Here is a 27529-nt window from a genome sequence, read left to right as displayed (position 1 = left end):
CTGGCCATTAAAATCTTTTTTTCCCAACAATGGTGCTGATTCATTCTTAATGAATAATTTGCTTAGATTATTGCAGTTGCTGGATGAGATGGTATGACACGTATGTGTCATAAATAAAATTGTTAACACTAGGTTGTCTTTTAATTGTCTTTCTCCGAAAAGAAAAGAAAAGAAAAGAAAAGAAAAGAAAAGAAAAGAAAAGAAAAGAAAAGAAAAGAAAAGAAAAGAAAAGAAAAGAAAAGAAAAGAAAAGAAAAGAAAAGAAAAGAAAAGAAAAGAAAAGAAAAGAAAAGAAAAGAAAAGAAAAGAAAAGAAAAGAAAAGAAAAGAAAAGAAAAGAAAAGAAAGGAAAAGATAGAGAAACAAAATGCCAGAATCACAGTAAATATAGGATAACATATGTTTGAAAACAGGTAAATAGAGATTAACAGTCTATTCAAATCATATTTGAGCAATGTGACATTTATTAACTTCTAGCTGGAACATTAAACAGAAGAATAAAAATATTCTTAATATTTAATTGTTATATGTTAACAATATGTTAAAATAAATTTTATATCACTTTCACTACTTTTTCTCTTTTTCAATCAACAGATCTTTTTTCTTTATCAATCTAAAATACTATTAATAGTTAATATGTATATTGAGTCAAATCAATTTACGTTGGCTGTGTGTATCATCTACCTCTAAGAAAGAGTGTTAAGTTGAAGGCATTGAATTAAGAACTACAAAAAAACTGAAATTCAACTCATATTGTCATAGGGATCGATTTCTGTTCAGCTTCTTTTATCGTTTGTGATCTGGAAGAAGCCTTTTCTGCAGGCTGGAACTCCATTTTGTCGTCTGAAAAATGAAGACACTTATCTTTCTGGTCTCCCAGGTGCTGTCTGATGCTAACCTCTTTGGTGTCTATGAAGACTGCAGGTAATTTGGTGATGAGAGCAACAGAAAGGTCTGTAAATAAGATAAAATAGAATATGTGAAGGAGAAATTGATTTTAACCAGAGCTGATAATATTTCTTGTCAATACTGACATATTAGTTTCATTTTCCATTATTTCTAGGTGTTTTATTTCAACTAGAAAACCATAGCCTCTCAAACAGTGTTTAAGCAGTATTATCTATCTGTCTATGTCTAGATTCCAGTGTCTATGCAGAGGGCAACTAAAGTTTGCCAATTTTCAGAATGCTATTCTTTGAACCAGCAATGGCCTATATTTATAAGGGACATCCATCATTTTAATTTGGTGTAGTATTGACATGGTTTCTCCCACCATTCTTGTTCAATGGGAATTAGACTGATTAGGGACGCTGTGAGCTCACTGAATGGGTCCCTGGCAAAATGGGTCTCTTTCTGTTTCAGTCTTTATTCTGAAACAAGAGCACAAACATCAGAACTAGCAGATGACAGTAGAGAGGATGGATTCATTGGATAATGAGTTAAAAAGGACAGCAAACAGAACATTATTTTACTAATGGGTGACCCCATTGTTCCCTTATGACCTCCTCCAGCTTTTGATGTCTCAAAATTTCACCTTTGTGAGTGAGTGCGAACAAGTACTTCACAAAAACTACTTTCCTTTGGTGTTTGGTGTTGACAGGTCATGCTGTTTGAAAATCCATTTATTAATGAGGAAGAGTCTTACATGTCATAAGCGGTTCAAACAACAGCTAAAACTAAGATCAGTACCCTCATAAATAAATAATTATATGAACTGGTCAACTCAGAGACTGCATGCAATACAGATCAATTCACTTCAGCCTGGCCCAGTAGCTAAGCTGCCCTTTCCTAACATCCATGGACCATATATGATAATGCATAATGCACCCCAGTGTTTCCTGAAGTACACAGAAAATCACAAGTTGCAGCACACACACACACATATATATAATCTGTTGAACATGGGGACGTGATAACATATTCCTGCCACAAAATACACTCCTCTTCCACTCCACAGGACTTGTAATTGTGCTAATGTTTTTGTCTAGCAACTTCTCTCACCAGTACAAGTAAAATTTCAATGTCCTAGATCACTGCCTGGTATTCCAAAAGTAAATGGAATCAGTTTCGAAGCAACACCAACCTGCCAGTGCTAGTCAGAGGAGTAAGATACTGACTGAGCTGTTTTCTCAATACTAGTACATAAATTGACATATCATAGAATCATAGAATGATAGAATATCCCTAGTTGGAAGGGACCCATACAGATCATCAAGTCCAACTCCTGGCACCACACAGGTCTGCCCAAAAGTTTAGACCATGTGACTAAGTGCACAGCCCAGTCGCTTCTTCAATTCAGACAGGCTTGGTGCAGTGACTACGTCCCTGGGGAGCCTGTTCCAGTGTGCAACCACCCTCTCGGTGAAGAACCTCTTCCTGATGTCCACCCTAAACTTCCCCCGCCTCAGCTTGACACCGTTCCCGCAGGTCCTGTCACTGGTGATTACGGAGAATAGGTCACCTGCCTCTCCACTCCCCCTCGCGAGGAAGTTGTAGACTGCGATGAGGTCCCCCCTCAGCCTCCTCTTCTCCAGGCTGAACAGGCCAAGTGACTTCAGCCGCTCCTCATATGTCTTCCCCTCTAGGCCCTTCACCATCTTCGTCGCCCTCCTCTGGACACTCTCCAACAGTTTAATGTCCTTTTTGTACTGTGGTGCCCAGAACTGCACACAGTACTCGAGGTGAGGCCGCACCAGCGCAGAGTAGAGCGGGACAATCACGTCCCTCGACTGACTAGCGATGCCATGCTTGATGCACCCCAGGGTACGGTTGGCCCTCCTGGCTGCCAGGGCACACTGCTGGCTCACACTCAACTTGCTGTCAGCCACAACCCCCAGATCCCTCTCTGCGGGGCTGCTCTCCAGCATCTCATCGCCCAGTCTGTACGTATAGCCAGGGTTGCCCTGTCCCAGGTGCAGGACCCGGCATTTGTTTTTGTTAAACTTCATGTGGTTGGTGACCGCCCAGCTCTCCAATCTGTCTAGATCTCTCTGCAAGGCCTTTCCACCCTCATCCAAGTCCACAACTCCTCCAAGTTTGGTGTCGTCGGCAAATTTGCTCAAAACACCTTCTAGTCCTACATCCACATCATTTGTAAAGACATTGAAGAGGACTGGCCCTAAAATGGAGCCTTGAGGGACTCCACTAGTGACCATCTGCCAGCCATTTATGGCCCCAATGTGGCCCCATTTACCACAACCCTTTGAGCCCCGCCCGTCAGCCAATTGCTCACCCATCGTATGATGTTTTTATTTAGCTGTATGCTGGACATTTTGTCCAGTAGGATCCAATGGGAAACCGTGTCAAAAGCTTTGCTGAAGTCCAAAAAAATCACATCAGCTGGTTTCCCTTGATCGACTGGATGGGTGATCTTACCATAAAAAGAAATCAAATTTGTTAGGCAGGACCTACCCCTCATGAACCCATGTTGGCGGGGACCAATGACTGCATTGTCCCCCAGGTGCGCTTCAATAACTTCAAGGATCATCCTCTCCATAATTTTACCAAGCACTGACGTGAGACTGACAGGCCTGTAATTGCTAGGGTCTTTTTTCTTACCCTTCTTGAAAATTGACACAACATTTGCCAGCTTCCAGTCCACTGGGACCTCTCCAGATTCCCAAGATCATTGAAAAATAATTGAGAGAAGTCCCGCGTTGATATCAGCAAGCTCTTTAAGCACCCTGGGATGAATCCCATCCGGACCCATGGACTTGTATGGATCCAGGTGGAGCAGCAAACCCTGCACACGTTCAGGGTCAGTTGGGAGTTTGTCACTCCCACCGTCATGGTCCTCCAGCTCAGGGTACCCTGGGTCCCGAAGCCCATCATCAGTGCTGAAGACAGAGGCGAAGAAGGTGTTAAACGTCTCTGCTTTGCCTATGTCATTGTCTGTGAGGAGACCCTCCCCATCTAGTAGCAGACCTATGTTTCCTTTGGTTCTCCTTTTTCTGTTCACATATCTAAAAAAACCTTTTTTATTGTCTCCCACAGACATGGCCAGCTTCAACTCTAGTTGGGCTTTGGCCATACAAATTTTCTCCCTACAAACACGAACAGCATCCCTGTATTCCTTCCTCATCGCCTGACCCTCCTTCCAGCAGCCGTACACTTTCTTTTTTTGCCTAAGCTCCAGTAGAAGTTCCCTGGTCAGCCAGGCTGGCCTTCTGCCCTGCCTGCCTGACTTCCAATATTTTGGAATTGCCTGATCTTGTGCTTTTAGGAGGCAGTACTTAAAGACTGACCAGCACTGATGGACACCAATGCCTTCAAAAGCAGTTTCCCAGGGGACCTTGCTGACTAGTTCCCTGAGCAGCCTGAAGTCTGCTTTCCCCATATCCAGGGCTGAAGTTTGGGTGACAGTTTTCCTTCTATCACCATAAATTCTAAACTCAACCACTTCATGGTCACTATGACTGAGATGGCCGCCAATTGCCACGTCTCCCACAAGACCCTCTCTGTTCTCCAACAACAGATCTAGGAGGGCACCTTTCGTAGCTGGCTCTCATAGCACCTGCACCAAGAAGTTATCATCTACGTGGTTTATGAACCTCCTGGACTTGCTCGTGTCAGCCGTGTGGTGATCCCAGTTGATGTCTGGCTAGTTGAAATCCCCCATTAGGACAAGGGGAGTTGATCTTGAGGCATCTCTTAGTTCTGCAAAGAATAATTCATCAGCATTGTTGTCCTGGCCAGGTGGTCATATGTACATGGATCATCTGGCCAGGTGGTACATATGTACAGGACCTGGCTGGGAGGGAGTTAACTTTCTTCATAGCAGCCTCTATGGTGCTGCGTTTTGGATTTGTGACCAAAACAGTGCTGACAGCACAGCCAAGTTTAGGCTATTGCTGAGCAATGCCTGCACATCCTCAAGGACTTCTCTATGTCTTGCTCTGCCTCACCAGCAAATAGGTTGGGGATGGGCAAGAGGCTGGGAGTGGACACAGCTGGGACAGCTGACCCCAGCTGACCAAAGGGACATTACTGACCATGTAACACCATGCTCAGCTATGAAATCAGGAGTAGGAGGGGTATCTCAAAGTAACCATTCCTTAGAGGGTGGCTGGGCATCAGTCTGCTTGTGGGAATTTGTGAGTGATATCCTTTGCATTGCTTTATGTTTTGTTTTGGTTTGTTTGTTTCTTTCTTTCTTTCCTTTTCTTTCCTTTGATTAATAAAATGTCCTTATCTTGATCCTCAAGTTCTTCACACCTTTGCCCTTGTGACTCTATCCCATCCAGCTGTGAAGGAAGTAAGTGATCAATGGTGTGTGGGCTAACCGGACAGCCAGGATCAGCTCAGCAATATGCAGCAGCCAAGTGTACAAGGAGTTACAGTGAAGTGAGAGAGGACAACTCACACTGTCATGTACAAGCCATAGCTGTGCAAAGGACCACAAGTGTGGTCCTTTCACAAGTGTGCAAAAACATGGCTGTTCCAGATTCACCCATAAGGAGTGTTTGCATTGTGCAGCTGTTATTTATTGTCTGTCACTATAAAATTACACTGTGAATTACTCAATTGCCTAGGAAGATCTCTTGTTTGCCATTCAATGAATCTTGGTATTCTGGGAACATTAAACATTCTTGGATCAGACCAGGGGGAGTTTGATATCTTGTGTGTCATCAGTTATACTTTTCTGATATCCTTTTCAGAAATCAATGGAGGAGAAGCTTGAAAATGTTATGATTTTTTCCTCTTGCTTTTATTCCAGAATAAAGAATACCAGTCTTCCAGAACTTCACTGTGCTGATAGCACGCTTTTTAACTCCATCATAAACATATTTGTGAACAGCATATTGTCACAAATAGCACTGTGCATTTGCTTGCATGTCCTTTAGAAAGAAAGTTTATCTTTCTTATATGCAATCAGTCATACAGAATACATGGTATTCCCACCATGGGACCAAATCCACCTTGGGTGCAGCTGCAGTATTTGTTCCTAGAACTGAAATCACTGAGCAAGGGATGTGGCCACCAGGAGCAGATATGTCATTAAACATGTCCTCACTGAGTGAGGTCAGATCAATGAATTGATAGCATCACCCTGCTGGATCTGAACTCATGCTTTTGTGTGTCTTTCACGGAACTTTTTCCGGGTTTGTGGAAGATTTTTGTAAAAAAAGTTGGACAGACTGCCACTGAGTCTGTTCAGAATAGGATGGTAGAGACAGCGGGAGCACAGCCAAGGTAGGCCATAAAACACCTGCTTTGTGCTGCTATAAATCTTCTTCTGCATGGGTCTGCTGGGGTACCCTGGAACTCTACTCAACCATAGCTCATCATGGCAAATATTAGCAATTAGCAATCTTGCATAGTTTTGAAGCAGCAATCTTCCCTTGTGGAGAAATCCACATCTCTCATTGGCTGTCCATTCCATTGTCTGTTTTATGACACCAGAAGTCAACTTTATGGCTTTGCTTATTTACTTTTAAAGAAATGAGTGCTTCTATGCATGAAGGCTAAAGTGCCTGAAATAATTTAGTTTAATGTAATTTTCAGGCTTTTCTTGTATTAAAAGTGAACATTAATCAACAATATTTTGGAGGGCTAGTGGGCGGAGATGAAGTTAAGCACAATATTAATACAGTACATATTTGCTCTTGTTGCCTTTTTTGTTAACCCTTAACACGACATAGGCCAAAGTACCTGAAAATTATTGCTTTGTCACTGTCAAATACTGTAAGAGTAATGACCAAGAAATTAGATAATATAGAAAAATATTAAAAACTTGTCTTTCACCTCCTAGATACTCACTGGTATATTATTCCATATCCATAGCAGATGTACATAGGAAGTTGACTACTTAAGACAAGCAAATGGGCACCCATTTTATGCCCTGACATTTAGGTAATAAGTTTTTAAGTTGAGTTACCATGGTGTTCAGATTTTCAGAGCTCTTACAGTGTTTCAGCCGGCCAAAACTCTCTTTTTGTCCTTGTCTGTCAGTTCGAGACATTTGTCTGAGAGGTCAGGCTTTCTCTGTGTGCATGATATGTGCCTCATTATGCCTGCCTTCACAGGATTTATTTTTTTTGTTTGTTGTCTGTCTGTCTGTCTATCTATCTACTTATGTGGTAGTCATCGGCTATCCTCTTCATAGGTCTGGTGTGTACTATTATGCTAGGCTGGCTGTGAATATCCTTGAAATTACATGTGTAATTTCCTGCTTGCAGGCTCTGGGCATGATCTCCCACATCACTTGCTGTGCTCCTGTTTGTCCCAGTCCCATTTCTGTCTCCTGATTTGGATTGTAGCTACATTTGCTTTGGAACCATACTTAACTGTCTTGCAACACCACATAGTTTGTAAACTATAGGTTGGCCACCTCTGCCATCATTTGTGACATGACAGATACATTATTATTTTCGTCTGCTCTGTAGGATATGGATCCCTGACTTGGCTGGAAATGTAAATTAAATACAGCTAGTATTATTGCATGTACCTTTCATTTTACAGACTTCATCCTTGATATATCAGTGTACCTGTATCACAGGTACTATATTTTTCCTTATGTCCATAATCCTTTCTAGCAAATCCACAAGATATCTGTAATAGGACTGTCAATCAAAACTGAGCCAGAGGAAAACACCGTCTCAAAGTACAAGGCAGCCCTGGCACATTTTCAGCAGTGCTGATTCTCAGACCAAATGGCACCTGCAAAGCTGCCAAAACAGCTGGCAACAGGGCTCACCAGGAAGTCTGCTGCCATCACTAATAACATGTTATCTACAGTCTAATAGCTAGGTCCTGAGAAAAAATAGAAGAGCTACAAATTCACAGATCAAGTGGCACTAAGGTATGAAGAATCCTGTTTAAATTTCAGGTGCAAACTCTTTACATAATTTAGTATGTGTATGTAAAATTACGTCTTTATACTTAACAGGTCTCAGAATCATTCTCACTAAACACCATACAATCTGCTGCATGACCTAACCATTGGAGAGCGTTTGATCACAAAACAGTTGCATAGAAATTTCACCTGAATGAATGCATTCAAATACATACATAGCGTCAATGCATTTGTCCTACTTTTTCATTCTGATATGTTCCTAAAATTAAATAAATATGATGTGTGGACATGGATATAGATACAGATCATAAATGCTTGTCACAGATATGTGAATGCATAAACATATATGCATCATTTGTGTGCATATATAGATATGTATGTTCTTTCTCTTATCCAGGTAGGTAACCCATATGTAGTAAAGACCCTCAGAAAGACACTACAAGGATCATTTCTCTGAAAAAGTATATGTAGTATTCAATATTCATTATTTCTTCATTAAGTCCAGTAATCATTTCATCCTTTTTTTTTGTTTTGTTTTGGTTTTTTTTGTAAGAGTAGGAGCTCCATGAGTTTGTATAAGATATGGAGCTTTCAGTTTTATCTACTTACTCTGCTAATGTCATTTCAAGGACAGAAGATGTGCATTTTTATTCAGATTTATGCAATGATCATTGAAGCTGATGTTTTACCTGGAAATTAAGGAGAATGGAAAACATTTATGAGGACAAATGTTTTCAGTATAGAATGCACTTAAAACTTTTATATCCAAGTACAGTGAACTGTCAGTTCACAAGCAATTAATAATAAATGCCAATTATCGTATGGTTTGTATCATGTCTCTGAATGTTTTGAACCTCCTAACTTCTTTCAGTGAGATCAGTCTTTGGGGCTAATCTCTCCCACATGAGCAATGCCAGAAGATTGTCTTCACTACAGAGCAAACGAGAAATTGTTTAAGTAAAGGCAGAGACTGCATAAATCATAAACCACTTTCTCAGACAAAGGCCATTAAGTAAGTCTGTGTACAAATTTGACACTTTGTTTCCTTGCCTTTGACAGCCCTGTGGAAAGGTTTAAATGTATAAAATCTGACTAAACCTCTCAAAAACTCGTCACTGAATATTTGTTAACCTTGTAGTCTGATAGCTATAGAACAAAGATAATACTCTTCAAATGGAGATAAATTACAGTCCTTCAAAAGATTATCACCAGTCTTAATCGTGTTTGCTCCTACAGCTGAACAGTCAGTGACCTTGTTACTCACACAACAAACGTACCTGCAGCTTCATGTCCAAGCGGGTACATTTAGTCTAACCAGCCTGCTGAGAACAGCCACAGGATTTTTACAGACGAGCTAGGGAATTTGGCTGGCTGGGTGGTAACATTTTAAAGATTGAAATCATCTTTGTTGGCAGCATGGACAGTGGGATCAGGTGAACCCTCAAAAAGTTTGCAAATGACACCAAGCTCTGTGGTGCAGTCAACACGCTGGAGGGAAGGGATGTTATCCAGAGGGACTTGGAAAGGTGGACCCATGTGAGCCTCATGAAGTTCAACAAGGATAAGCAGGATGAGGGAGGTGATATTCTCCCTCTACTGAGCTCTCATGAGACCCCACCTGGAGCACTGCATTCAGCTCTGGGGTACCCAGCACAAGAAGGACATGGGCATGTTAGAACAAGTCCAGAGGAGGGCCACGAAGATGATCAGAGGGCTGGAGCACCTCTCCTGTGAAGACAAGCTGACAGAGCTGGAGTTGTTCAGCCTGGAGAAGAAAAGGCTCTGGGGAAACCTTATAGTGGCCTTCCAGTACCTAAAGGAGTCCTACAGGAAAGCTGGGGACGTACGCTTTGTCAGAGGGTTTAGTGATAGGACAAAGGGTAAAGGCTTTAAACTAAAAGAGAGTAGATTTAGATGATATCTAAAATTCTTCACTCTGAGGGTTGTGAGGCACTGGCACAGGTTGCCCAGAGAAGCTGTGGCTGCTTCAACCCTGGAGGTATTCAAGGCCAGGTTGGATGGGGCTTTGGGCAACCTTTTCTGGTGGGAGGTGTCTCTGCCCATGGCAGGGGGGGTGGGACTGGATGATGTAGAAGGTCCCTTCCAACCCAAAGCATTCTGTGATTCCATGATTCTATGAAATCCTACAATTTGTGGAACTTGGCAAATTTCCAGTGGAGCTGGCATGTGTTGATCAGCAGTTCGAAAGACATCCTGAATCTTCAGCAGGTGTAGGCCAGTGTGGCACCAGAGGTTTCCAGGATGTTGCTCTTCCAGCCACAAGGATGCCAGGCAGCTGGCTGGCCTTCTCTTCAGCAGAAACAGAGCTCTGAACAGACACTGGATATTCCCTTGTGTCTATGTGCCTTTTCAAAGGCTTTTTTTGTTTTGTTTTGTTTTGTTTTGTTGTTTGTTTTTTTTGTTTTGTTTTCTTTCATTTCAGCTAAGAGTGTTCCTACACCTTATTTGACATTAACATTTCAGCACCCACATTTCATATTAAAACGTGTTGGCTTGGCTGGAACTGTGCTGCAGGGAGTTGGTGTGCAAGCATTTTTTTGCCCTGGCTCTCATTCTTTGCAGAGGTGTTGGAGTGGAGATTAGTCTGTTATTAATTATCTCCTAATGGCATTAAATATCCAGCGCTCTATGGATTTTGGGATTGCCCATGCCAGCCCAAGTTCAGCAGAATCAGATTAAACATCACAGGTTTAATATGCAATTTTTGCAGAGGGAAAGCTTTTTTTTTTTTTTTTTCCCACCTCTTTCTTTCCCCCATTAGCAATGTGACCTTTATTGGAATTGTCACCTCTTGATGTTGCACAATGGCACAGCATAGTAAGACATGAAGCTGGGGTGAAGGAACGGGTCCTTCTTCTGTGAAACAGCCTGTGAACTTGTGAGCAGAGGTGTCTGAGCACCATGTAGAGTCAGTCCTGACATGAAATCCAAGCCAAGACCACTCTAAGGTACAGTGGCTGGCATTGCAGCAGATCTATGCATAGTGACTATGAGATTTTTCTCTACTCTTTCATCTTCTGACTTTTAGTTTAATAGTTATTGGGTTTGCTGACTCTTTTTTCCTACCTTTTGGGGAAAATAAATAAATAAATAAATAAAACACCCATTGTGAATGTTGCTGAGTGCTCTGCTGCCTCAATGTGAGCAGAGGTCCCCCAGCACCACATAGAATCAGGCCATTAGCAACAACACACTTAGAAGTGGAAAAAAAACAACAAATAAATAAATAAAAATGTCTTTACTGCATTTTTCTCAAAATTGCAGTCAGGGAAATAGTAACACTTTACTCTCACTGTGGAATCTGGAAAAAGTTTCAAAGCCAATAATAATAAATAACTGCTGTCACATACCCTGAAGACAAATCTTTGTAGGAAACTGCCAAATGATGTTTTATGTGTTTGATGTTCCTCTGCCCTCTTTCATGTCCAGTCGATCTCCCCATTCTCCTGGCTTCTCCTGTTTTAGTGACTGCTGAACCACCCCTGCAACTCTTCCTGCAATTCTACAGCAGGCTTCAGATACAAGAAATAAAAAATCTTTTGCAGCTTTTCATTCATTTACTTACCCCAACACTGTGTGAGTTGATTATCCCAGGAAATGGTTAATGGTGCTTAAGTGTTTTCAAATACTACAGCAAAACCCAGGATTTGACTGTTGCTTTTGTAAGTGAGCCCATGTGATTTTATTTTTTTAGGGGAGAGGAAAGAGGCTGTTTTAATCATATGGCCATGAACTGAGCTTCATTTTCTAACAAAAGAGCACATGAGCCTTCCTTCACAAAAGCAACAGTAAAATCTTAAAAATCCAGAAGTTTTCTTTTTTTTTTCTTGTATGACAAAATTATTTTGCATAGCCTTAAAATAATGTTAACAAAGCACAAATATGACAAAGCAAAGCAGCTTCCAGTCTTTTTTTTTTTTTCTTTTTTTTTTGACATAGTTGTGAGTTGTCTCCTCATCCTCCTCTGCTCAGTCTGTAAAACTACCCAGGGCCATTGGCAGGACTGCTGTACTTACAGAGGTCATTGCTGCTTAGTTTCTCCCAGACAGTAATCACAGCAAACCCCACCAAGCTCTCTGGGCCCAAGGATTAGGTTGGACTGAGTGGCACACAGGCTGTCACAACGGCTTCTTGCCACCAGTGCGATGGAGTCACGGCCCTTGTTCAACATCCTTACAGAGTCCCCGGCCATATTCTCCATAACAGGAGCCACACACCTGCCAAACTCTGCATCACAAATCTCAGTGGAGCTGCAGATCCAAGAGGCTAGCCTCTGTTTTACCCAACCTTCCAGGCCACCGCTGAGCCTCCGATGTACTTCATGAGCATTGCAAAACTGTCTGAACATTGGGCTCTCTTAGCTCATGCTTTTTGTGGGTTTGGACTCACAGATGTAGGCTCGTGAGGCAGGTTAACACTCACAAATTCATGTGCAAACAGGAACTGGCAGACCAGCAAGTCAGGTTTATAAATGCAGATTTTATATGTATCTGTAGGTGTGTACATGCATTTGGCATGCATCCGTATCAGCTGCTCTGCCTCTTCCTTCAATTTCACACACAAAAGTTTTGAGGAACTAGCACAATTGTTTTACAAAATAAAACAGCTGAGCTTTTCCGGTTTATAATTGAAACACTCAGCAGAAGCCATGGAGAACGCTTCTGGATAGAGAACCTAAACTAACAAGGAGTTGCAAGTGAACTTTTTTTTTTTTTCATTGCAGAGATCACCTTACAAATGTCATCAGAATACATCTGTGCATCATGGCTGCATGCTACTAAATACTATCAGAAAGCTATCACAGGGATCCCAATGAAATTGGAAAATCTTCTTATATAGCGCTGGAGTTTTTATTACACAGCATGTTTATTGCTTGTAACACCTGAGCTTCTGCAGATTTCCAGCCAATTCTTTCTCTTAATGAGTAATAAAAACTGTCCTACGGCTCTGCATTCCTGTATAAGAAATCCCTCAAAATGATGGAGAGGTAGTTATTAGAGGTGCCCTTGATATCTCTTGCTCTTTGTCTTCAATTCATTGTCCCTTTGTTGTTTTGTATGAAAAATTTCCCCCCAAAAAAAGATGTTTGGGTGCTGGTCACATGCATAAGGAGGTGAGATTGGGTGCTCTGCCACCGCCTGTATTCCCAGGAAACCAGGCAATGTCCCAAACTTTATGTTCCTGCTGCTTTTTATACAAGAATCTCAGCCATCAAACTCAATCTGAGCACTCTGAGTATTTAAAAGTCAGAAATACACTGGATGTATAAGTAGTACATGTGTTCAGTTAAAAAGACAGTATTTGCAGGTGGGAAATTATGCAACTCTTTGGAGACAACTGCATGTACCACGACTGATTCACTCCCAGCTACAGCAATTGAGGAACAGATTAGGCAAGTTACTGCGTGCAAGATTTTTCCACAGGATTACACATTTGACCTTTCAAATTCAAGCATCAATGATCACCATTTCTGTTTATTATACAACTCTGGCAGTGTAACTATTTTTACTACTACTCTTTTTTTTTTATTATTACTCTGTGGTTAACCCCAGGACTCTAGAGGAACAGTTGCTTGCTGTATCACACATGTGAATTTTGCCTATCAAGCACATTTTTCCTTTTGCATGACTCAAAAAATAAGCACAGTGAATCTGTTGCAAGTAGCCACAGTTATGAAAGAGCTTGTGGCTCCACAGAGTTGTTTGTTCACAGGACAGACAAGACAAAAATGGATTGCAAAGCTTTTTTGTTGTTGTTGGTTTTTTTTTGGTTGGTTGGTTTTTGTTTTTTTTTGGTATGTCTTCAGAAGTATTCTTAAACCCAGACTGTAATCTCTCTCATGAAGAGTGCTTGTTTTCTTGGTGCATTGGTTGGTTCTGTGATTCTTTCTTTGCAGCTCTCTCCATTTGTTCTTCTCTGTTCCCTACCATGGTTCTCCAACTATCTGTGTAGAACACATCACATCTTCTTGTTTTCTCCATTGATCGTTTCAAGCCAGGGCATCTGGACAACAGTCATTTTTTTTAGCATTCAAATTATTGAATTAATAATGAGCTGGGACTTGTGAAAAGCTATGTAGAATTCCTGTAGACAGGCCCCTGAACTAGGCTAATATTTATTACAGATGTCTGTTGCCATAAGCTATTTTAGGCCTTTCATGGTGATTCCAAAAGTCTGCTTAGCAAAACATAATTCTTTTATTAAATTTATGGTATTTTTTCCCACAAATTTCTTTTTGAAGATTTCACCCACAACGCATCAATAATAGAAAATTATTGTATCATTATCCTTGAGGACAGATCCTCACTGGCTATAAACATACCTAGCTAGACACAATTTTATGTGAAAACACACACCATCAACATCCCTTGCATGCTTGTAATGTGAATCATAGTAAATCATTCATCTATCTAGCCATTAACATGAATGAAATCTCAATTTACATATATATCACAAAAAAAAAAATCAGTTTGATTTTAAGCTTGAACAATTTATAGTAAATGCATGTCCAGGAATAGGCTGATTGGTATTTTTATATAAAGCCTACATATGCTGAATACGATTACCTAATAATGGTAGTTCTTGGAAAATGAATGACATTAGGGATTCCTTTCTTCCACAACCATCAACAGCATTCACCTATATCTGCACGTGCTTATAGGTAAATGTATGAAAAGTTGTAGAAGGAGACGTACTTCTAACACCCGAGAAAACTTGTCTCCTACCTCTGCACTGTTTTAGGAACAGTTGTTTTAGAAAGGTAACATACTCCCTAAATGAAACTTACTTTATCAGAGCTCTAACTACTACACTCAGATCAACAGGTCAAATATTTTGCCAGCAAAGTGCCACAAGAACATCGTTGGATTCTCACCTAGGGAGTATTCCCTGCATGTCATCTTATGTGTCTACCAAGTGCTGAAGCTAGGTAGTTAGACTGCAGTGGGTGAGTCAACCTGTCTAAGTACCTGCTTCCTCAGGCAGAAGCTATTTTTCTTTGCTAATTTGATACGGAAAGTAGAGAAAATAGTCTTCCAAAGGTAGGTGCTTTAATTCATGTGGTTTTCCAAATTTTAGCATAAGATCTCCATCCCCTTTACTAAGGGCCAGATTTCCCAAATAGTTCTAGTCCAGCAGACAGCTTTAAGTTACCTGAGGTCTTTGGGAAGGGTCCTCAGCTGGGGTGCATGGTATGCTGCTGGAGGGCTTGGTGCGAGGTAGGCATGTCCCAGCAGGACAGCCAGAACGCTGAGCATGGAGTGCTGCCATGCTGGCAGGCCAATGGGCACTGCAGACTTATTCTGAACCTTCGGGCTGAAATCTCTTCCTCCAGACAGTTATCTGAAATCTTTCCCTTGAGGATCGTCTATTTTTCTTTTAATTGTGTCTAGAAAGAATAAAACTCTCATAGAAAGTCATCACATCAGTTGCCTTTCCAGACAGAGGGAAATAAAACCATCATCTCCCTTCTCCTTTTCTGCACCAAAAACAAAACAAAACAAAACAAAAGAACACCAAACGAAACAGCATTCTGGGTGTGAGGCACTCTTAAGTCTTTTTCTGGAAGCTATTTTACTCCAAAGAAAACAACCCAGGATTAGCAGGATCACAGAATGGGAATGACAGTCTCTAAACTTCGTCCAGATTCCAGCTTCAGGTGGTGTTTATATAGGCATGGAAAGGGCAGAAGATAAACATGATGCATCTTGTTAATCTGACAGTTCTTGTACTACTTTTAATAAAGGCAGAGTTAGCAGAGAGTGGGACTAGGCAAGTACATGAAATACTAACTTCACAAAGGAGAAACATAAGCAGGCAAAGTTAACTCCAAACTGATGAGAATGCCATGGAGAATCAGAAGACATTCATTCGGAAAGAAAGGATGAGGAGAGAAAAGTAGAAAATTGACTGGGATACAGAAAGGCAGAACTGCAGAAGGACCAAAAATTGAAAACATATGAAAGTAGATAAAGGGAAGAGAAGAGCAGTAAAGAGATTTATGAAAAATGATGGAGCCATTAGTGATTTCACTGTTAAATCAGGATTGACTTTGTCTGGCAAAGTGAGGCTTACACCCATTTATTACGCAAAAGAGCAAATGTGGATCATAAGCAGAATTACACCACCCACTCTGTGGATAATGATTCAATTTTCTCGAAAGTTACAAGAAAATTATTGAAGGAAATTGAACAAATACCTTTCCAGACAGTGACTGGTAAAACTCACCTAAAGGAATTATTCTGAAGTTTCTTTACGTGTCTTAATGTCCCTTTCAGGGAGGAAAATTGGAACTGTGGATCCTTAAATTGAATAGTATCTATTACAGACTTAGCACTCCAGACTATCACTGAAGACAGTAGGAGAAGACATCATGCCACTCTCCTGAATTTCTAAAAGAGCAGGCTGAGCTTCACTGCACATTGCTGGGTACGTTTTCAATTCCACCACTGCTTGTGAGCCCAGTGGGGGAAGTTCAAAGATGGCAGATACACTCAGCCATTAATCGCTGTATGCTTCAAAAGCAGTGTTGTAAACAGCAACAAGGAACAGAAATTCAATTCTGGATGTTTTATTACAAGAAAAATAAACAAAGAAATAAACCAACCTTTACAGCATTATTACTCATCTTGAGGAGCACTTCAAAGATCCATTGAGACTTTCTCCAGATGATTTTTCCAGCAGCAAACTGAAAAATAAATAAATAAATGTTTCACTGTTTATCTATATTTAAAATAAAAATATAATAAAATAATAATGGAAATAATAAATAAGCATTAAATATACTAATAGTAGAATAAGAAAAACAAATAAGCATTATTATTTATAACAATTGTATCCCTGACTTATTCATCATCTAGGGATAAAGCGAACGCCCACTGCACCTGAAAAAATCTACTCACATTCTGAGAAGCTCAGGATCTGAAGGCCAGCAGGAATCTGTTATCTGGCATCCAAGTAGTACTTTTATGGAGCCACTTTGAAGGCACACCTGGCACTTGTACATAAAAAGTGTTCTGAAATATTATTCCTGGACTTCATAAAATCTTCAGAGGGCTTTAATTCGAGGGTGAAGAGTACCAACCAAAAGAGACTAGGAGAAAGAAGCTGGAAAAAAAAAAAAGAGAGAGAGAGAGAGAAGTTTCAGCAAATGAAAGTCACTTCAAAGATTTTAGCATTTAAGATTTAAGCATGCTTACTCTAAAGCATTTTTAAACATAGATTTATAAAAAATACAAATGATGTCTGTTTTTGTGCATACACTGTGTTCAGCAGGATACTCTCTTCTCTCACTGCTTTTTCATTTTTCCCAAGACTTTGCTGATTCATTGGTCCTCTTTTTAACAACTTAACATCCTCTGTCCTGAAGTATGGTTAAGTGCACTTCAGCTGGGCCATCAATTATTCCTGTGGACTTTCTAACATCTATAATAGCTCCTGCAGCCTTCATAACAATGTTGGATGCTGTTCTTTCAGGAAAAAAAACAATATATGGAAATCCATTTTTAAAAAGGCATAACTGTTTATTAAGCTGGGCAACAACACTAGATGAAGTTAACTGTAACTTTTCTTGATGCTTCACCTGTGTATTAATTCAGTACTATTTAAATTTTATACAACTTTTTATGAAACAGCCTTTAATTAACACAAACTTTATGGGCTCTTCTGGGACACAGTGTGAAGTTTTTTTACCTCTACACAGTTTCTTCCAGTCACACTTGGCACTTTTCCTTATCAGTTCTTCTCAGAGTTCCCTGTCCTGAAGTTCAGTGACTCTTCCACTACAACAAGGAAGCTGAAGACAAATTTTCTGAGTACATATGGGAGATATATGCTACGCAGTAAAGCCCAACACACACACACATTTATATATTAATATGTCTTCTTATGCTCTAGGGAAGAGCATTGCCCGCTAGATTGCTGAACCACCCTTCCTGGAGGGCCACCAACCTTTGGCACGCAGGTAGAAATAAGCAGCCAAGCACGGGTGCAGCAAAGAATTTCTGAAGCTTTTTTCACAGATAATGAAAACACACAATGTAATTACAAACACTAGTACAGACAGTTTACCCTGTCTTTTACTTTCATTAAAGAGCATACAAGATGATGCCAAGCCTTGACCTGAAGCACCGAAAGAAATACTCTGACACAAAGCAAGAGGTCTGACCATTTTCCACAGATGCATATTCTGAGCAGCTCGTTTCTATTTCAATCTGCATGGTGTTGATGGCAGTTTGGCCACTGACAATATGCGTGAGAGATGATGCAGGCGGATCAGTGTAAGTGTGTGCTGTTTATTTTGGTGCTTTCTGAGGTGTGCTCCTAAGCTGCGGTTTCTTCTAAGTGATCAGAGGTAGTGAATCTCATCGAATGCCAACAGTGAGAACCAGCACTGGTGACAGGCTGTGTTAAAGCAGATCTTGTTGCCAATTTATGGAGATTGCGAGGCTGTTGGAAAGACATCACTGGAGATTTACGGATTGCTGAACAGGAGATTTTAAGCATGTCTGTGAAGTCATTCTTAAGAGGGATTTTGCATGGTAGTTGTTCCACAGGTTGTCATGGTCAGATTACGATCAACCTCTAAGGTATTTTGGCTTTAGGAGCAGTTTCTGATGATAAAAGACTTGATTTTGGAATAGTTTGGTCAACTTGTTTCTACTTTACCTACTTTGTCATACATTAATTGCCCTTCGGCATATACTACAAGGTCCTTCTTATCTTTCTAGGTATTTAGGGAGTTTGCACATTTTAAGAGATGGAGCTGAAGACTGTAGGTGACTTAGCTTATTTTTTTTCATGGTTTATATGAGAATCTACTAACAGGAAAATGCATAAAAGGCAATGTAATGAATAAAGATCTTTTACTGGGAAATGTTACATTTTCTGATTGCATATTAAATTTTAGATGGTTCCAAGAAGTCTGAATGGGTACTAGAAAAAAAGTAAAATGCAATGAAAGAAATAATTCTGATCAATAAGAGCTGAAGTTACAAAAGGAAGGCAAGTCTGGATTGAAATGTTTAATGTTATTTAAAGAACTCCATCACTAACTCTTCCTTGACAGTCTTATTCCTTTAGCAAGTATTTTTTTGAAATATTTCCTTCCATGTGGCATTACCATATGTTTCATATTGCATAGATTTCCATAAACAGAGCACATGCACACATTTTATAGACTATTGGTCTTTTTCCTGTTCTGAACAATGTTGATGAGAGTTTTTTTCCTGACTTTTATAGGATTTTTTTTTTTTAACAGATTGAAGAATGTAGTGTGCTATTGGGGAGGTTTGTGCTTTCCTAAAACATTCCTGATGGTGAATAGACAGAGATAAGGGAGAAAACTAATACAGTGTTTGTCCGAAGGAGCATCTCCACCAGTCCACCACCCAGGATGTTTGTCCTGATAAATGATCTTCACCCTGATAAGCCCTGTTGCGATGTCTGTGTGCAGTCAGCCACATGCCTCTCCTCTCATGGATACTTCATGCACAGGCCTTGCTCCTCATCTCCTCATGTGCTGGGGCCACTGCTCTGAGTGCTGATAAAACTTTACTGTGAGATACACCAAGTACAGTGCAATGTTCTGAAAATTACAGCTCTCAAGGTACACAGTTAAGTGACCTGAACCACTTTCACTACTTAAAAAAAAACACAACTCAAGCTTAAACACATCTCTAAGCAGTTATAATGCCCTTGCCAGGCATACTTAGCTAATTAGTAGTCATATTTTTTTACAACATTGTCAGTTTCCATTATATCGGAAAGAGTCCAGGGAAGAGACCAGAGAAGTATGCTGGTGCATTAAGGCCATAGGTTGGGTGCACCCATACTACCTCTGTTGCCCCTTTGCTGCCATCCACTTCTCTATAGGCTGGTGTCCCCATGCAGCCTGAGCCAGCAGAAGTGCTGGTGTGCTTATTTCGTGATTTGGGAACAAATGACACCGCTGAAAGGCAGCCTCACACAGACTGTCCTGTGCATTTTGGATGGATGGGTTCCCTCAGCCAGTCCTTGGCGCTGCCTCGCAAAGGCTGCTGCAGGCGTGCTGCATGTTGGCACAGCTGGGGGAATCGGTAGCATCTGCTGGCATGGGGATGGATGTGATTTTGGCAGCAGAACTAGTTTAGGATGCCTAAACCTGCAGCATAAGAATTTTAATACGTGACAAGGCTTCCCTTCATCACACAAGGGCTCCATGAATTCTTTCATCTTATAAATCAGAGATGACTAAAAACACTGTATACTTCTGGTACAGAACTTATGTCTAAGCTGGCAATGGAAACACAGAGGTAATGCAGACCTAGCAATAATTTACCATTGCATTTTTTCCTTTCCATATCACATCTGTCTCTGTACATACATTTAGATCATGCAGTCAAGTCCCTTTTTAATAAAGCATTGTCTTGCTAGTTCTACAAGATGGCATTGTCTTATCACCTGCTTTAATGAGGGCAACAATACAGTATCAAGATCACTTATTGATGCAGCTTCTCTTTTGTTAAGGTTATCCCAGGTAACACAGAGGTGAGTAATCAATACATCTGCTTGAGAGAGCAATTTTTCAAGTTGTATTATGTATAATTCTAATTATTCAAAAATATCATCACTGCAGGGAAACATCTTCAAAAAAGGAAAACCAATGCATCTTTTCATATTCTGAAAGGATTGTGTGTATTTTTTTAGAAAGTTAACATTTGTATTCTTTTTGTTCCTCTTTCCCCATGCAGACTATCTAACTGATTATTATTGCAGGATTATTCCCCGTGGAACATTTTTACAAATGCTTTCTTTCCTGTGATCTGTCCACATTCCAGTAAAGTTCACATCTACTTAAGGAAAAGGGAAATGTGCAGAATTTTCCATTATAATACCATCCCAAACCATCCTTTTAAGGCCATATCTTTCCTGATGATATATAGCACAGAACTCCCACGTCAGACTTATTCTTCTAGCATGTTAGCCATTGAAAAAGCACATATAGATAGAAAACTTTTTCGACTATGTGAATGCATTTCTCTCCAGCAGATATCACTAAAGGGGAAGGGAAAATGGTGCTAACTCTCACAACTGAACCTTAGCCACTGTCCCCAAGGGGTCGAATGTTGACTTGGATGGAGAGACATCACGTCTGGCAGGGCTGCAGCGATACAGTCCGCTAGGATGTGAACAGCTTCAGCCATCTAATTAAATCCCAATTTGGTGTTGATTCAGCTGTTCCCGAATCCTCAATTTGTTTTGTCTTGGTGAGGTCTTAAGTTTTAGGATCTGGCTTAAAGCAGTGCTCTGTTTACATGTGATTTTTAAGTGTTGGCTACTAATTGTATTGTACTTGCAGAGATCTGAGCCCTCCGAAAAAATCTTGAAGTAAATCTCCCTCTTGTCATGAGCCCATAATGTTGCAAAGAAAAAAAAATCCTGTTGCTTGTCATGGTTGATAAAATAAATATGTTTTTTCAATCCGCTAGTGATATAGTGCTTTCAACAGAGGAGTGAATAATACCAGGTGTTCCGTGGGATAGAGACATTGTGCTCACATTTCGTTTCGTAGGAAACCATGGAATAAAGCCATGTTTGCATTCTATAGCTGGAAACAAAGAAGTGAATATTCTTGAAGTGCCTGCCTTCAATGTGAAATGTGGAATGAGGGAGGTTTTGTTTACTGTGAGGAATGTCACTACCAAGTTTCTTAATCCTTTGTCAACAATGAGCTAATTCAGCTTTCATAAAGACAGGGTAGGGCGATGAGTAAATGGATCAGTTACATTCTTCTACTATCACAGTATATTAACATTAGAGTTAGCAGGTTGCTTCACTTAAAGGGCTGTCTCTGATTTATGTTTCTTGAGGACTTTTTTTTTTTTTTGGATAAATCTTTGGCAGACTATGATTAAGAAATTGAGAAAGTAGCGGAAGATGTCTGTGAAAAAAACATAACACATTTTGCAATGATCTCAGCTATGCAGTAATAGCAATTAAAAGCTACAATAACACAATGGTCACTACAATTAATGCCATTGAAGTAATTAGGCCCAGCAGCTGTAGGGTCAAATAAAGACAGCTTTGTAATGACAATATGCCAGAAGAAAATTACTGACATTTCCATCTAAATTATATTCCCTAAATTATCATCTTAATACTAAATAAATAAAGTTATGATAATTCAGAGACTGATTACAGGCGAAATTAGCACAGCTACTTGCTCCACAGTTGGCTAGGGTTAACATTTTTAATGTAATTAATAGCCTTTACTCACTGTATCTGGTTATACATGGTGTTTCTCATTTACATTCCTTTGCAATATGCTGACAGCGCTAAACGTCTGAGAAGAAGGATCTCATCCACTGGAGGAAAATGGTTCTTCGTGTTAAAATGCTTATAATGGACATCGCTGCTGCCCTGTTTTTATAATAATGGCCAGAAAACGAATGTGTGCAAGAGAGGCTCTGCGCTGTTTTCTTTTCAGCGTTGTGTTCCAAGCCTTTCCTGGAGTCAATGTGAAATGTAATTGCTCTTTTGACCTCTATCTTCTCTCTCCCCAGGTCTGAGGAAGAGCTACACTGGTTGATTATTGCAGGAATGAAAGGCACTCTGACCTTGTCGACCAAACGCCTTGCTGCTTTCAATGTTGCCCATTATGCTGGAGGCAGACAGCTCCCGGAGAGAGGCTGAAATCTACAGGAGAGCTGCTGGCCGGGCAGCCTGCCAGCCAGGGCTCCGGCGGCCGCGCGGCCGACACCGCCAGGCAGCGACAGAAACCAGCTGGGGGGAGCGGGGGGCTGTGCCAGAACATTATTAGCGCCGGCCACGAAGAGCTCACCGAGGCTGGTCACAGGTTGCTTCTTCATTAGCGAGACTTGGCATCACCCACCTGGAAGGCAAAGTAGCGGGGAAGCAGAGGAGAAAGAAAAGCGTGGTGATGATTTTCTCACAGAGGAATGCGGCGGTCATTAAATTGAAGAAAAAAAAAAAAAAGAAAGAAAAAGAAAAAAAAAAGAGAGAGAGAGAAAAACAGAAAGAAAACTGCTACCCCAAACCCACATTTTTCTCACAATAATAGGGAGATTGTTGCTGTATAAGGATCCATTCAGACTACTCCTCCAAGGAAAACGGGTCAAATATTCAGCTGCTATAATTGTGCTAAATCGGAAAACATTCACCATAAAATCTTCTTAGAGTATTTTTGGAACTGTAAGAGGCTGGAAAGCATACCAGCTGGCAAACATTCTCTTTCCTTTCGTGCATATGTGTGGTTTTGTATATATTTCAGAAAACCAAACCCTCAGAACTCATGGTCATAAGAAGATGTTATTCGAAATGATTTCCTATTACCTTGGCTGTAACTTTCTTTGTTCTGAGCCAGCTGTGATGCCTGGCTGAACAAGGTTTCTGATTTGACCTGAGGAAAATTTGGAGATTTAGGTGAAGCTGTTGAAAGGCATTGATAATGAGGATCCCCTCCATTTTAAATTAAGCTACCCAAAAAGAGATTCAAATAACAAGGGCATATCATTTAGAAACAGCTAGGTCATTGGTGTTTCAATGACTTGATGACTTGGAGGCTGTCTAGTGATTCATACAAAATGAATCAGTGCTCTTCAGGTTTTTTCTCTGTTGTGTTTATCACAAAAATAAATAAATGAATAAATGAAAATAAAACACTGCTAGAACACGGACAAAGAAACACTCATGTAGTTTCCCCTACCTGAAGGGAGCAGAAGGATAATTGCTAGATTACTCCCTCATTCACAGAAGCAAATGAGGGAGGAAAAAGGGGCTAGGTGTCACGTACCATGTGTCATGCACCCTGCCAGATCCCCACAAGTCCTGCCAGCTGTGCACAAGGGTGAGGCAGCACCTGTATGGCTGTCCCATGCTGCTTCTCACTCTCCTCTTTCTCCACGTCTAGCAGCAGAGGTTAATAGTATTCATCAGAGGCACTTTCTGCTTTGAGAAGGTAGCCATACCAGGTCACTGCTGCTCAGAAAGAAAAACCTTGCCCCACATATATGCTGTGTTGCTGCGCAAGAAGACCAGAGCAACAAAGCTGAAGAAAGTGGTTGTAGGTTATGCCCACATTGGGCAGATATTCCCCTCACTGCTTGGGGCAGGGTATTTGGACCAGCAATGGAGAGTCTACCACAAATCGTTGTAAATGGCAAAAACACTTAGCAACCTTTGTTGTTAAAAGGAATGATCCCAATCAAGTTTACACTGAGACAGTCTGAATTTGGCTAAGCTTATTATGGATCATTCCGTGCAGTTATATCTCTGAAAAAGCTCCATGTTATTAAATTTCTTATTCCTTACAAGACAATTCCTCTTTGCAACTATGAACAATACCCCCATTAAATTTCTCTGTGATAAACAAAATTGACTGCATTCCCCAAATCTTTCATGGGCAGGCTTATTTTTCAGCCTTTTAATTTATCTTCTGATTCTTGTGTGTGTGTGTGTGTGTGTTTTCTCCAAAATGACAACATCCTACCTGAACACAATGCTCCTTTGCAAACCACATCACTGCAATTAAACGAACAAACAACAAAACAAAACATAAAGTAAGGTTCCATCTCTTGAATCTTATTTGAGAGTCACCAGGCTGTGTCATTCAGATAGCTATTCCCCATAAGCCTCAGACTCAGCTGCTGAAGCCCTCTATCCTGTAAGCAATGACTTCTCTTATTTGTGCCAATATGAACTGCTATGCAGTATGGCTGATCTCTCTCAGTTTCCTTTTTCTGGAAAACAAATAAATAAAGAAAAGAAAAGAAAAGAAAAGAAAAGAAAAGAAAAGAAAAGAAAAGAAAAGAAAAGAAAAGAAAAGAAAAGAAAAGAAAAGAAAAGAAAAGAAAAGAAAAGAAAAGAAAAGAAAAGAAAAGAAAAGAAAAGAAAAGAAAAGAAAGAAAAGAAAAGAAAAGAAAAGAAAAGAAAAGAAAAGAAAAGAAAAGAAAAGAAAAGAAAAGAAAAGAAAAGAAAAGAAAAGAAAAGAAAAGAAAAGAAAAGAACCTCAGTGTGCTAATACAAGGATCCTTTCATTCAGTCACCATAACTTCAGTAGTTTTTCCATGGAACAAACACGGCTTGTAAGTATGAATTGTTGTATCTACACTTTAGCTTATAGTGAAAAGACACTCATATTTAATACTATTTTTAAAATTACTTATATCTTTTATATTTCAAGAAATAGCTACCAGGATTAGTGCTGGAAAAGGGGCACAGTATGAAGGCAGAATTGGCATAGTAGCAAGAATGAAGCCAGGTGAGCAGGAGTCTAACACACAGACAAGAGAGTAAACACTTTTTCCACCACACTGCAGGAGTTAAGTAGCTTTTTTCCCCATTCTTTTCAGAGTTCAGATCTCTGGCAAACAGCTTGGTGCAGCTCAAGTTATTTTGTTTGGAGGAATCTAAAAAGGTTAAGCCAACTAACACCATGAAACAAACGGATCAGAGGTATTTGAGCTCTGGAAAGCCAAAGTATTAAATAAATTGTAAGTTCATACTGTGCACGTTCTTAGTTTTCAATGCTTTAACCTGAAGGATGAAGTAAAGTAAAACTGTGTCAAATAAAAACAAGACAAAATAAAAAATGTGAGTAACATGACATAACATATATAAAAAAGAAAATTACTGTTTTCTCTCAACTGGCTCACATAGAAACTCAGCTAATTGGGATATTTTTCCTGAAAGCAATTCAAAGAACATGAGTTTCCATTTATGCCGTGTTTTTTCTCTTCTCTTCGTCCTTGTCTTCCACACTTGCTTGCACAAAGCTTTGCATTATAGATTCAAACAGGAGTTTCAGTTGCAAACTTGACAATGTATCAAGGTTTTTTTGGCAATCTCTATGGGTGCAGTTCTCTGCAGTACCTAATACAAAAGGGATATGAACATACACGGCTGCATGCACTTTCCAAACCAAATATTCCTGAATGTTGAATGCACTTTACGTGCTTTGGCTTGAGGCATAGACCCTTGTTTTGCCCGTGATCAGGCCTGGTAGGTATTCAAAGAGCACAGGAATGCATACTTCATAATACATCCTCTTGTTCACCCAGACCTTCACTGTATTTAAAGGTATTAATAAAAGTTATTTTTCTAAACTATGGTATATTAACCAGTAGATAAAACAAAATGTTTAGAAATGATCCACTATAAAAACAGCTTTCTGAGGACTTCAGCTTGGGCCAAAAATGAAATGTGAAAATTGAAAAAATATCAAAATTGAACAGATACGAGTAGTTTTCCAATGTGTACATTTTAGTGAATGGTCTCTTTGGAGCCATCTTTAGTCCTTTTTTTTTTTCTTTTTTTTTTTTTGTTTGCTTTGATTGACATTGTTCTCACACAGATGACATTTTCTATTCCTAAAGCTTTTGTTTTGTTTTGTGAACCTAAAAAAAAAAAGATGATCAGAATTGGAATTCTAAAATAATATGATAAAAAATTCATTCTTTTCCTACCTGTCCATGCCCAAAAGATGCTGGAGCTTTACTGTTGTTGTTGAACAGACCTGGGAGAGATGATAAAACTCTGGAAAAATCATGTACCCCTGAGGATTTCTATGCCCAAGCATTTCTATGTCCAATGACTAGGGTTGCTGTGTACACGTTATCTAAGCTTGTTCTTTGCTTTATTTTAAAGGTTGAAATGTGGCATTTCAAAAATATAATGTCATATAAGTAATAAGTCTGAGTGTTAAGGGTTTGCTGAATATCAGATTTCATCCAAGGAGATAAGAAAGGCATAATTTCCGTAATATTTGCTAGATTAGGGCTTTTATTTTTGTAGATTTTGTTAGGGTGGCTGGCAGGTTCTTGTCAGCAGACGGGTAGGAGTACAAGAAGCTTCCTTGTGTTCAGTATCAGCAACTCCTGTTTCATTTGCATTTGAGGGAGTTTTTTCCATAGCGCATTCATTTGCCAGTGAGTTAATGTGTCCCTGCATAATCAGATAAGAATGGAATAGAATTACTAATGATAAGAGGAGGTGGAACAAGGGCATGCCAGTAGAGCAGCCTTTCCTTCACCCACCTAATCTGAATAGATCATAATTTCAACTACTTCAAGTTTGGTTGGGTTTTCTTTTCCTTGCCCAAGGTAGGATTAAAGGGGTAAGGGATTGGGTGTTTTTTGTTGTTGTTGTTCTTTTTTTTTTTCATTGTCATTATTGTTCGTTTTCTTTTGTTCTTCACAAAAGTGAGTTCAGAAAATTAAATGCTGCGCGTTGGTTATGACAGGTATTACTTCATTCTGCGAAACTGTATTTAAAGAATAAAGCACCCTCGCTTGCAGCCGGGTGAACACATCATTTATTTCAAAACCCAATCCAAGAGCCAATTAATTACAACAGAGTAAAACATATTCTCTGTAAAGTACAAAGAAAGAAAAAAAAATAAACACAGAAACATTGAAAAAAAACTCCTAGTGCAACTTACTCTTAATGTGTGCAGGCATAACTTCATTAGAGTCAATGAACATGTCATAAACCTTTAGGGTTGTAATGTGCTTTTCATGAGGCAGGCCTGCACAATGAGGAAGGAAGGAGGTCTTCCCAATAGCTTTGTTAGGTGGTACTGGCCCTTCAGGGCTCAGAAAGCAGCAGTGCCTGCCTGGTCCTGCCAGACTTGCTGGTGTTGGAGCGGGTATGGCCACAGGAGCTTGCATTGACACTAAGGACAATGCTGCAGACTGTTCAGCAACGTCCTTGTGGGTCCC

General features: G+C 40.0%; 1 long non-coding RNA gene across 1 annotated transcript; it reads right to left on the bottom strand.

Annotated features, from left to right (window-relative positions):
- Nucleotides 1-432: 432 nt before the first annotated feature.
- LOC310889703 lies at nt 433-25910 on the bottom strand. The gene is made up of 6 exons (XR_014576719.1): nt 22409-25910; nt 17505-17607; nt 16715-16919; nt 16420-16500; nt 14967-15465; nt 433-952 (listed from the first exon to the last, which is right to left on the bottom strand). It is a non-coding gene; the product is annotated as an uncharacterized lncRNA (long non-coding RNA).
- Nucleotides 25911-27529: the final 1619 nt, after the last annotated feature.

This window comes from Anser anser (genome assembly GCF_964211835.1).
Source record: "Anser anser genome assembly, chromosome: Z".
In the NCBI taxonomy this organism is placed as follows: domain Eukaryota; kingdom Metazoa; phylum Chordata; class Aves; order Anseriformes; family Anatidae; genus Anser; species Anser anser.
This window is presented reverse-complemented; position numbering and strand designations above follow the sequence as displayed.